Source organism: Lepus europaeus, chromosome 8, assembly GCF_033115175.1.
Source record: "Lepus europaeus isolate LE1 chromosome 8, mLepTim1.pri, whole genome shotgun sequence".
NCBI classification, from domain to species: Eukaryota; Metazoa; Chordata; class Mammalia; order Lagomorpha; family Leporidae; genus Lepus; species Lepus europaeus.
The window spans coordinates 43,367,499-43,376,597 of record NC_084834.1 but is presented as its reverse complement, the minus strand read 5'-3'; positions in this window follow the sequence as shown (position 1 = coordinate 43,376,597).

Below are 9,099 nucleotides of genomic sequence, written 5' to 3'. Positions count from 1 at the left end.
ACCTAAATCAAGTGAGAATTTTCCCGAGGATGGTTTCAACATACAGAAACCAATAAATGTGATACATCACATAAACAAACTAAAGAACATAAACCATAAGATTATTAAAATACAATGTCACTTCATAATGAAAATACTAAGCAAATTGGATATAGAAGGAACATCCCTTTACATAAACAAGGCAATCTATGAGAAATCCACAGCCAGCATCTTTTTAATTGGGAAAAAAACCTGAGGCGTTCCCACTAAGATCCAGAACCAGATAAGGACACCCACTCTTACCCTTACTATTCAGTATAGTTGTTGAAGTTTTAGCCAGAGCCATTAGTCAAGAAAAAGAAATCAAATAGATTCAAATTGCAAAGGAGGAAGTCAAACCCAACCCTAGTTGCAGATGACAGGATTCTATATATAGGAGAACCAAAAGATTCTGCTAAAAGACTATTGGAACTCATAAAAGAGTTTGGTAAAGTAACAGGATATAAAATCAACACACAAAAATCAATAGCCTTTGTATACACAGACATAGCTATAGCTGAAAAATAACTTCCTAGATCAATCCCTTTCACAATATGTACAAAAAATCAAGTACCTTGGAATAAATTTAACCAAGGACATCAAAGATCCCTGTGATGAAAATTATAGAACATTAAAGAAAGAAATAGAAGACATAAAAAATGTGGAAAAATCTTCTTTGTTCTTCGATTGGAAGAATCAATGTCATCAAAATGTCTATACTACTGAAAGCAAGATTCAATGAGAACCCAATCAAAATGCCAACAACATTCTTATAAGATCTAGAAAAAAATGATGATAAATTCATATGGAAACACATGAGATCCTGAATATATAAAATAATCTTAAACAATAAAAACAAAGCTGGAGGCATCACAATACCATATCTGAAGACATACTATAGGGCAGTGATCATCAAAAGCCTGGTAATGGCACAAAATCATATGTTTAGACCAATGGAACAGAATTAAAACTTCAGAATAATTCCACACATCTATAACCAACTTTTGCAGAAGAGCTAAAATCAGTCCCTGGAGTAATGACACTCTCTTCAACATATGGTGCTGAAAAAACCGGATCTCCACATATAGAAGTAAAAAACAAGAATTCTACTTTATACAAAATTTATACAAAATTTATACAAAATTCCACTCAAAATAGAATAAAGACCTAATCTACAACACAGTACAGTCAGATTACTAGAGAACATTGGGAAAACCCTGCAAGACATTGGCATATGGAAATACTTCTTGGAAAAAAACCCAGAAGCACAGGCAATCAAAGCAAAAATTGACAAATAGAGTTACATCAAACAGAGAAAGGTTTGCTCTGCAAAAGAAACACTCAGCAAAGTTAAGTGACAAGTGACAGAATGGGAGAAAATATTTGAATCTATAAAAATCTAAAAATCTATAAAGAATCTATAAAGAGCTCAAGAATACAACAACAAAAAACAACAATCCAGGTAAGAAATGGGCAAAGGACTTGACCAGGCATATTTAAAGAAAGGAGATAGAAATGGTCAACACACACATGAGAAAATGCTCAAGATCACTACCCTTCATGGAAATGCAAATCAAAACGACAATGAGGTTTCACCTCACCCTCCTTAGAATGGCTTTCATATAGAAGTCAACAAATGCTGGTGAGGATGTGGGGGAAGGGTACCCTAATCCACTGTTGGTGGGAATGTAAACTGATGCAGGCACTGTGGAATACAATATGGATCTACCTCAGAAATCTGAATATAGATCTACCATATACCTAGCCTTTCCACTCCTGGCAATTTACCCAAAATAAATGAAATCAGCTGTTTATTGCAGCTCAATTCACATTAGCTAAGATATGGAATCAACTCAGATGCCCATCAACTGAAGAGTGGAAAAAGAAATTATTTTATATATACTCTATGTCATTTTCAAATAAAAAATGGATGCAACTCTAAACCATTATGCTTTGTGAAATAAACCATTCCTTATAAGAAAAACACCATATGTTCTCTAATCTGTGGTATCTATTGGAGTGAAATTGACAGTTTGTGATGAGATGATTTTAAACAGCCCTTGTCTTGACTACTGAGGAACAATGTTTGTTGTTGTTTTGTTTGTTTTTGTTTTTTTCTTTATATAATTTGAACTCTCTAATTAATATAGGGTTAATCTTATGAGTCTAATGTTAACTGAAAATAGATCTTTGTAAAATAGATCATTGTAAAACACATGGAAGTTTTGTGTTGGGTCTTTAGAAAGACAAGATATTCAAAATCTGTTTGATCAGTTTCATAGGGGTGCATTAACTCCTTTAATTCTTTCATTTGACCTCAAAGACTTCCTACTTCTTTCTCAATTTTAGCATATAACTTCACTTCAGTTGATTCTAGAAGCTTGATTCTCCCTATATCAATGTTTGCATATGTAATTAGATTTTCCTCATTGAGATTCTTTATTAATATCTCCTTTAATGCCATACTTTCTTGCAGGTGTTTTAAGTCAATTGTTTATACCTTCTAAGAATCATTGTTATATTGTAAATTTGTTAATATTGCAACTTTCCAAGACCAGAAATGGAGGATCTTCTGTCTTCATTACATTGTTACTGAAAAATAAATATAGCCAGGCTTCTGTATTTAAATATAGTTCATGTCTAATTACTTCCCAATTTATATTTCTAGTTTGGGCCCATAGATTTTAACTCATATTTAAAATTGTTAACATTCAAATATCCAAAGGTATATTCTACATATTTTTTTCTAAATTTTGTTTTCTCCATTTCAGTAAATGGAAATCCCATTATTTCCATTGTCTTGTTCACAAAATTTTAAGATTTATTTAATTTTACCCATGTTTTAAATATCACTTCCATCATATTAGAGGAAATACAAGAAATTTATTATTTTTAAATATTTATTTTATTTATTTGAAAGCAGGGTTACAGAGAGAGAGGGATATACAGAGAGAGAGTGAGACAGAGAGAAAGAGATCTTCCATTCCCTGGTTCACTTCTAAAGTAGCCATAATAGTTAGAGCTGGGCCAGGCCAGAGTTAGGAATCATGAGTTTCATCCAGGTCTCCCACCTATGTGCAGGGAGCTGGATCTAAGGACTTGAACCAACACCCAAATAGGATACTGGTAAAAGTGTAGGTGACATTGCTATGCCAAAATGCTGGTCCCAAGAAATTTTCTTTTTATTCTCTTCTTTAAAATTTTAACTTTAATGAGTCCTTAACAGATTCAATGTGCTTTGTAGATCTAGTTCTAAGAACATAATGGTTTTCCTATCTTCCATCGTTTCATCCCTCCTCCTCACTTTCTCCGACCGTGCTTTTTTCTCCTATTCTATACTTTTTTTTTAGTTTTGCAGACAGATATTTTAAATTTACATTTACATTGAAAAGGCTTAATACTTCATGAAGTAAGAAGCTTACCAACTAAAAAGCAAGCAAACAAACAAGCAAACAAACAAAAAACCTAGTTTGGTGGGAATATAGACAACTGTTATAAGCAATAATTGAATGGAAAAATGACCATTTCACCCATACACAGTAAATTTTAAAGTAATCACAGATCATCAAAGCTGTAGTAGTATAATATTCTTAACTGCTGATTTTACAAAGATATAAAACAAAATTTACCAAATTATAATTGTAGCACTACTGATATACAGATACTTATTTCTTTTTCTTTCTTTATCTTATTTTTTTCAATTTTAGCTCCCACATATAAGGGAATACACACAGTATATATCTATCTGGGTCTGACATCTGACTCAACATCATGTCCTCCAGATGCATCCATTTTGCTTCAAATGGTAGAATTTCATTCTTTTTTATAGCTGAATAATACTCCATGGTGCATATACATTTTAATGCATATTAAATGCATACACTTTATCCATTCATCTGATGATGGATACTTGATTGATACTAAAGTTTGTCTATTGTGAAGTGTGCTGCTATATATGGTGAGAGGTATTGATTGAATTTCAATCTTCTATATATAAATCCAGTTTTGCCAGCACCATTTGTTGAAGATTATCCATAATCCACTGCATGATCTGAGCATTTTTGTCAAAAATCAGTTGGCTGTATGTGTGGATTTGTTTCTGAGGTTCTCTATTCTGTTTCATTCATCTGTGCATCAGCTCTCTTGCTAGTACATGTCATTTAAATTACCATACATTCATAGTATGTTTTGAAGTCAGGTATTGTGATGCCTCCAGCCTGATTTTTCTTACTCAGCATTGCTTTGGCTGTTCTGGCTTTGTGATTCCATATTAACTTTAGGATTGCTTTTTCTAGTTCTATAAAAAATGGCATTGGTATTTTGCTAAGGGATTGCATTGAATCTATAGATTGCTTTAGGTAATATAGACATTTTAATGAGATTGATTCTTGCAATCTCTGAGCAAGGGATATCTTTCCATTTTTTTGTGTGTGTCTTTGATGATTTATTTCATCTATGTCTGATGATTTTCATTGCAGAGATCTTTTTTGGTTAAATTTTTTCTACATATTTAACTTTTTTGATAGCTATTGTGAATGGGGTTTCTTTCTTGATTTCTCTTTTTGTGAGTTAATCGTTATCATACAAACAATCTATTGTTCTTCCTAAGTTTATTTTATAACCTGCAACTTTACTGAATTGCTTTATCAATCCTAACAGATTTTTGGTGGAGTGTTTATGTTTTACTACAACATCATGTCATCTGCAAACATGGATAATTTGACTTCCTCTTTTCTAATTTTGATGCCCTTTATTTCTTTCTGCTCCCTATATGCTTTCTTGAAAAATGCCTGTAAATATATTGAATAAGATTGGTTAAAGTGTATATCCTTACCTTCTTCTAGATCTGAGTGGAAATACTTTTAGCTTTTCCCCCATTCAGCATGATGTTGGCTGTTGGTTTGTCGTATATGGCCTTTATCCTTTTGAGGAGTGTTTCTTCTATACCTAATTTACAGAGGGTTCTTATCACGAAGGTGTGTTTAATCTCATGAATTGTTTTCTCTACATCTATTGGGATGATCATATACTTGATCATGATGTATGATATTTCTATGTGGTTTTGGATTTGAATTGCTAATATCTTGTTGAGAGTGCTTACATCCATGTTCATTAAACATATACGTCTATAGTTTGTGTGTGTGTGTGTCATATCTTTGGTTTTGGTATCAAAGGAATGCTGGCCTCATAAAAAGAGTTTGGCAGAGTCCCATATCATTCAGTATTTTGGAATAGTTTGAAGCATATTGGAGTTTTTTCTTGTTTTAATGTTTTGTAGAATTCAGTATTAAAGTATTAAAGGTCAAGAACAGTTCCTTGATGGAAGAATTTCGATTACTCCTTCAATCTCATGGCTTGTTATTGGTTTATTGAGTTGTCTATATCATCTTGATTTAATCTTGGTAGGTTATATTAATCTAGGAATTTCTCCATTTCTTCAAGGTTTTCCAGTTTACTAGCATACAGATCTTCATGCAGTTTATTTTTTTAAATTTTATTCAAATTATACAAGCTTCATGTATTTAATATTACAGATTTAGGACATAGTGGAACTTCTCCACCTACCCTCCCTCCTGCCCATGATCCAACTCTTCCTCCTCCATCCTCTCACATTCCCACTACTGATTTTTACAAAGATTTACTTACAGTTTAGTTAATGATCCTATAGTTAACAATACACCAAGTAAAAGAGTTCAAAAATAGTATTAAGCGAAAAATACAAACAAAAAACAAACATTGTTCCTCAATGGAAGAGACAAGGGCTGTAAACAATCATCAAATCTCAAAATGTTTATTTCACTCCAATGCGTTACATTTCAAGTACTCTATTGGTTACCTCGGATCAGTGAAAGCACATGATATCTGTCTTTTTGGGACTGGCTTATTTCACTAAATGTTGCACCCATCCTGTCTTTTTCATAGTAGTTTCTTAAAATCCTTTGTATTTTAGTGATGTTCATTGTAATGCCTCCTTTATCACCTCTAATTCTATTTTATTTTTAATAAGATTTATTAATTTGAATGTCAAAGTTACAGAGGGAGAAGAGAGATAGAGGAATCAATCTTGTATCTGCTGTTTCACTCTCCAATGGCTGCAAAGGCCAGGTCTGGGCCAGGCTGAAGCTTGGAGCCAGGAGATTACTTCAAGTTTCCCACTTGGGTGCACAATCTCAACTACTTAGGCCATCTTCCATTGCTTCCCCATTGGGTAAAATGTCCTATAAATGTCCATTAGGTCCATTTGTTCAATAATGTGTTTCCGCTCTGATGTATCTTTATTGATTTTTTGTCTGGATTATCTGTCCTTTCTTGAAAATGGAGTGTTGAAGTCACCTAGTATTATTGTACTGGAATGTATCTCTCTTTATATCTAATATTATTTGCTGTATATATCTGGGTTCTCTTGTGTTGGGTAACTATATATTTATGGTTGTTATGTCTTCTTGCTGAATTGGACCTTTTATCAAAATGTAATGTCCTTGTTTATCTCTTTGATAGAATTTTTTGATTGAAAGTCTATTTTATCTGATATCAAGGTAGCTATTTCTGCTTGCTTTTGATTTCCATTTGCCTGGTATATCTTTTTCCAACCTTTTACTTTCAGTCTGCATGTATTGTTGTTTGTGAAATGAGTTTCTAGTAGGCAGCATATAGTGGGGTCATGATATTTTATCCATTCAGCCAATCCAAAAGACCATTCTAGTCTCCAACATGAGGAAGAGGAACCCAAGCACCGAGGTCTTCTCCCACTGCCTTCCAAGGGGAACCAGCACTCAGAGAAGGGAAGCCAGCATCTTAAGTTGTGGTCTAACCTGCTGTACAACAATTTCAGCTCCCATGACTACCAATTAGATTCCTTGACCAAAGGAAAGGATGTGTGGGATACTATGATGATACATAATACCTTCTGCAAGTCCATGAATCTTAGTATTTATAGAATCATAATGTGAAGGGAAGGCAAAACCACATCCAAAATAAGTGTCTACTCCAGAAAATAAAAGCACACTCCCCTTTATATTGCTGAAATAATCCAATTCAATAAAAAAAAAAATTTGGTACTAGAATGCTGGCTAATCTTTCAAGGAGTGGTGTCATATTCAGGATTTGATGTTGGTCTCTGTTGCTGACAGATTACATCCCAAGCAATGGCCATGACACATCAGGCTGACAGGCAGAAGTCCATGTTTCTGAGCACATGTATAACATGCATACTTACCACCAGAATTATCTTGCATGACAACTGCCTTGGGGATCATAAGAATCTCCATAGGCAATGCAGTTTTAATGCTTTTAAACAGGAGAAGAGGCTACTAATAGGGAATGGGGCAGCCTCCACCTCTAGGGTGGGGCAACCTCTTCCACTAGCAAAGATGATTCATCAAAGTTTAAAGATTCAACTTGTCCAGTTTCTCCCATTCCAGTGCACAGGATACCATTATTTCTTAATTGAACCTCTCACTTTAACAGTACACATTCTTAAACCAAGAGTTCAACTTGTGAGGCAATTCAGAGAGTTGTAGGATGAAATCTTGCATATGATTTTTAGTAGTGTCTGTACTGTAATGTAAGAGATAAACTTCTCCATAAGAACACACATAGAAGCTTTCAGATATTTTATGGAGCATATGTGCAAGCAACTTGAACTCCTGAATTTATTCCTCTCTTCACAGCTTTGCACAGTGACAGTAAAGTAATCAAATCCATTACCTTCCTTAGTTTTCTAAAAATATTCAAAAGCATTATAAACACAATCACTAGCAACTTGATTCTTATATGCTAAATAGGAATATGCAAGGAAGATAATCTACAAATCTTGAGTTCCAGTGTATCCCATGAGCAACCAGCGCTCTCTTTAGTACTACAAGGAGAGTTATTACTGTTTTTAAGCCTACTCAGATAGTCAATTCCAATATTCCCAGAGTCAAAACATCCTTAAAATTCTGTTCTTCTAGAACCACTTTTGGTACCAAAATCTGTATTAGACTAGCAGTCTAGGTTCTCAAGAACACTATGCATGTGTGTGTGTATGTGTGTATATCATATATATAAAGTATATACCCACACATATAGATATCTGTATGCATATAAATGGATTTATATATATATATATGCCATGTCGTAACTTTACAAACATATTCAAATATTTGTTATTATTGTTTATATTAGCTTGTCTTTTCATTGTTGGATTTCTTTTTCTTTTTATTTATTTTTTTTATTTGACAGGTAGATTTAGACAGTGAGAGAGAGAGACAGAGAGAAAGGTCTTCCTTCCATTGGTTCACCCCCCCAAATAGCCGTTACGGCTGGAGCTATGCCGATCTGAAGCCAGGAGCCAGGTGCTTCCTCCTGGTCTCCCATGTGGGCGCAGGGGCCCAAGCACTTGGGCCATCCTCCACTGCCTTCCCAGACCACAGCAGAGAGCTGGCCTGGAAGAGGAGCAACCAGGAAACCAGGACTACAACCTGGTGCCCATATGGGATGTCAGCACGGCAGGCAGAGTATTAACTAAGTGAGCCACGTTGCCGGTTCCTCATTGTTGGATTTCTAAAGCTATGAGTTGGAACGTGATTGCTTCTTCCTTAAGTAAAACTTTGCTTAATATTAGTGCCACATCTTTGGACCAGCATTTTGACAGAGTAAGTTAAGCTTCTACTTTTAAGGTCAGCATTCCATACTGGCATGCTGGTTGAAGTTCTTGTTGCTCTGCTTACAATCTGGCTTCCTGCTAATATCTTTAGGAAGGCACGGATGATGGCCTAGTGCGTGGATCCTTGCCAAACAACTGAGAGTCCAGAACAGAGTTCATAGGTCCTGGCTTTAGCCTGACTTTAGCCTGACCCAGACATGGATATGATGGACATTTGTAGTGTGAACCAGCAGATGGAGCATTCATATTCTCTCTCTCTCTCTCTCTCTCTCTCTCTCTCTCTCTCTCTCCTCTCCTCTCCTCTCCTCTCCTTTATACTCTCAATTTGGTTCTGTCTTCCAATTAAATGCATATTTTAAAAATGAATGCTACATTTTAAAGAGAAACTCATTATTCTTCAGAATATCAAAGATTTCTCAGTGAGTTTGCTGTTA